Source organism: Gossypium arboreum, chromosome 3 (genome assembly GCF_025698485.1).
Source record: "Gossypium arboreum isolate Shixiya-1 chromosome 3, ASM2569848v2, whole genome shotgun sequence".
In the NCBI taxonomy this organism is placed as follows: domain Eukaryota; kingdom Viridiplantae; phylum Streptophyta; class Magnoliopsida; order Malvales; family Malvaceae; genus Gossypium; species Gossypium arboreum.
Genome location: NC_069072.1, coordinates 83,656,224 through 83,660,562, shown reverse-complemented (window position 1 = coordinate 83,660,562; position 4,339 = coordinate 83,656,224).

Genomic DNA, 4,339 nt, shown 5'->3' with positions numbered 1-4,339 from the left:
TCACACATAAGTCCTATTAGCTAAATTCACATGTAATTGACTAAATCGAAGCTTAAAACTTTCACACATTCATATTCACATATTTTAGACAATAATCATTATATTCAAATAATTTGGTGACTCGGTTTAGCGGTCCCGAAACTGCTTTCCGACTAGGGTCACTTTAGGGCTGTCACACGACTACGAATCGATCCAAGTAAGGTTGGAATACTCGATTCATCGATCCATAAAAGTGCAGTGCGTTCACACCCAAACGGCATGACCACAAACTCATAATGTCCATATCTAGTTCGAATGTTGTTTTATGAATATCCCTTCTTTACCCTTAGGCGATGGTATCCGAATCGAAGATCGATTTTGGAGAATACCAAAGCTCCCTCGCTTGATCGAACAGATCGTCAATCCTTGGTAGTGGATGCTTATTCTTAATCGTCAGTTTGTTCAACTGGCGATAATCGATGCACATGCGCATCGTTCTGTCGTTTTTCTTCACAAACAGGACTGGTGCTCCCCAAGGAGACACACTAGGCCTAATGAAGCCTCTACTTAAAAACTCTTGAATTTGAGCCTTCAGTTCCACTAACTCCTTCGGTGCCATCATATAGGGTGCAATAGATACTGGAGCTGTTCCAGGAAACAAATCGATTCCAAACTCAACTTCCCGATTCGGAGGTAATCCAGGAAGCTCTTCCGGAAAAACATCCCAGAATTCCCTAACAGTTCTGATGGTCTCCACAGTCAGATCCTCTGTTTCAGCTTGGCTTACCAAAGCCAGATATGCCTCGCACCCCTTGTGCATCAGTTTCTCAGCCCTCAACGCCGATACTACATTGGATAAGTAATCCCTCTGTTCTCCAATAATCATTACCTCTTCATCATTGACAGTCCTTAACACCATCCTCTTAGCTGCACAATCCAAAGTTGCTTTATGCTTGGTCAACCAATCCATCCCTAGTATCAAATCGAATTCTTCAAGCGGTAACTCCATCAAATCCCCACAGAAAACCCCGCCTTGAATCTCCAAAGGCACCTCCTTGAAGAGTTTCTCTACCTTAACCGAATGACCTAAAGGACTTATCACAGACACCCCACACACAGTCTCCTCGAAGTGCACACCCAGTGCCCCAGAAATGTTATATGCCACATATGAATGGGTTGATCCCACATCAACCAGAGCAGTATAAGGTACACCATAGATAAAAAACGTACCAATTATGACATTAGGTACGTCACCCTTCTCGTGGCGACGAGCAGCATACACCAAAGCTGGCTAACGAGCATCTGCATTACCAATACCTCTGCCGGGTGCCCTACGTCCACGGCCCTTTCCACCGCGACCTTGTCCACGACCTCTTGGCAGCGGCGGTCCATCCCTCACAGGTTGAGCCGGTCGCACAGCCCTTTGTTCGGCCACCTGAGCCTGAGTGGCCCTCCTAGGACAATCCTTAATCCTATGCTCCTTAGACCCACAATGAAGACAAGCCCTAGAACACTTCCAGCACTCTCCTTGATGCATTCTGCCGTAATCCCCACAAGCTTGCGGTCTACCTGTGTTCACCGGAACTGCTTGAACCGGTTCCTCCATCCTAGCTCTCTTAACATTTCGATTTGCAGCACCCGTTGGTCCAGCATCCCTCCTGAACCGATTTTGATCCCTATCACGATTCTTCCGTTCAATTTGGTTCACCTCCTCGGCTATCTTAGCCTTCTCTACCAGTGCAGCGAAATCTCGCTCTCTCTGTGGAGCTATGAGCACCCTTAACTCATCTCTGAGACCATCCTCAAAACGAACGCTGCGCTTGTATTCGATGGAAACGATGCCATTAGCATACCGACTCAATCGTAGAAACTCCGCCTCATATTCAGCAATGGTCTTATTTCCCTGAGTCAGATTCAAGAACTCCTTTCTACTTGCGTCTACATAGCTAGCTCCAACATATTTTTCCTTAAAGGTCTGTTTAAACAGCTCCCATGTTACCCTCTCAGCTGGGGTACCCTCTCTCACAGTAATCCACCACTGATACGCTTCATCCTGCAGCAACGACACCGCCCCTTTCAACTTCTATTCTACTGAGTAGTCCAGGTCATCCATGATCCACCTCTGTGGCTTCCAACCAGTACTCAGCCACATTTGGGGCCACTCCAGATACGCCCCTAAATATCTCAGCTCCGTTGGCCCGAAGGCGTTTAGAAATGGACCCCCTATTCATGGGCCCGATGTTAGCTCCAACCACCCTTTCCAAAACCCTCAACATGGCCTGAGACAGAGCGTCATCCCCTGCAGCCCGGTCATACGGCCCATTTTCATTAACCGGTGGTGGACGTACCTCGCCAGCTGGCATGTGTTCAGATGACGCAGATCCAGCTTGAGTGCTACCTCGGCCTCGACCACGGCCTCTTCCTCCAGTAGCCCTTGTACTCATAACGATTTATCTGATTACGAATTTTATGACATTAGTTTACTGGTTCCACTGTTTATTACAGAATGTCTTATGAACAGATAGAGTTTCAGAGTTATTTTCGCGCCATCACAATTTAGCTACGGTCCCAGTCTTGTAGCCCTAATACTACCTTATCAATAGCACTATCTCTAAGGCTCAAGATTATCTACATGATTATTTCGGTCCGGGCCCATATAAATATTTAAAGCGAAAAAGAACACTTACAGACTTGGTGCCGGGATTCATGTGCCACTTCTTTATCATCCATAAAAACCCATGTTTTTGTTTCATCAAAATAAAAAGATTTCATTTGAAAACACTTTTACTTTAAAACTATTGATTTAACCTCGTTCAATAGCAAAACTTTGAACATCTTTGAAAAACTTATAGAAAAAACTTTTTTTTTACAAGATTTTCGGACTCGATCCACAGCCGAGTTGTTGCAACCAGGCTCTGATACCACTAAATGTAACACCCCAAACCCGGCCTAGACGTTATGACCGGATCTGATGCGCCACATCGAAGCATTCAAAACATTCCGTATTACTTAGTTGGAAAACTTAGTTGGTGTTGTAAAAGACACTTTTAAAAGTAGGTTAAAGTGAATGGAAGCTGTGCACCAGGTAGGAAACCAGGAAGAAGAGGAGGTGAGTCCGTTGGACTGCTTAAGTACCAAGCTCCCTTCGAATCCAATCCTAGACATGCACACCGCCATTGCCACACTCTAACATCTCGTATAATTTTGAGAAAAACCGTTTGGTTATGTCCATCTTAAGAAAATGATTAAGGTTGAAAACATTTGCTTAGCGGAAGTCTTACTTGTATTCGTGTTATTTTAAAATCACTTAACGTTTTTGAAAACGCGTCCTAGAGCTAATCCATTCCGTTAATTATCATAGTTCAGTTTTATCATAATAGAATGAAATAATAAAGAAACAAACCAAACCATAAAAAGAAATTAAGCGGCCTTATTACAAAAAAACCCAAAACCATAAGCGAAAATATGGAAAATCTAGTTCACCAGAAGAAAACGAATTTGCAGAAAACGTGTGGCCACTCCGAATCCCGCCCAGCTCCAAGTCCACCAACTAGGGCTCACCTGCAAGGATGGAAGAAAATGGGGTGAGTTTGGGAAAACTCAGTGTATACAGAAACCCATCCAAAGCCCAAATCAGCTCGAGCCCATTGGGCCTAAGCCCCATTCAGATAACAGTACACAGTGGACCAAAGCCCTTTTCAGAACACAGTAGCAAGGCCTTAGCCCTTTTTACATAACAGTGTGGCCCATAGGCCCAGTTCAGTAACATAGGTAACAATAGTAGTAATGCATGCAAGCCCAACTGGGGAGACTACTCAACCCACCAACCGCTACACTGCCCCGTACCAGCCCTACACTCCATGTGGGGAATATCTCAACCCACCCAGCCCTACACTCCACAGTTGCAGCAACGCTGCTCAAATATCAGTAAGTTGAGGCAAAGCCTCCAGTACGTGGATGAACCACTTTCAATACTTCCTCCATCAATACCCCAATCCCATGCAACAGATATTAATAAAGCATATCATGTACAATACAGTATTAATCAATCATGAAGTTTAGCCAATTTAAACCCTAGGGGTATTTCGGTAATTATGCTCTTTAGGGGTAATTTTCGTAACTTAGCAACTACACAAGCTACTTCAGTAATTTTCAACAGTTTTATGCAATTTGGTTCCACCATCTAACTAATAGGCTAATTTGCCCATCTCTTACCCATATTGGTCCGTAAGCCCATTGGGCCTAATTTTGGCCCATCGAGGCCCTTTTTTTCCAAAGTACGTTAAGACGTCACACGAACTTACTTACCACCTTGCGGTGCTAGATCTAACAATTACTCTATGTCTTGAGAGCATTCGCA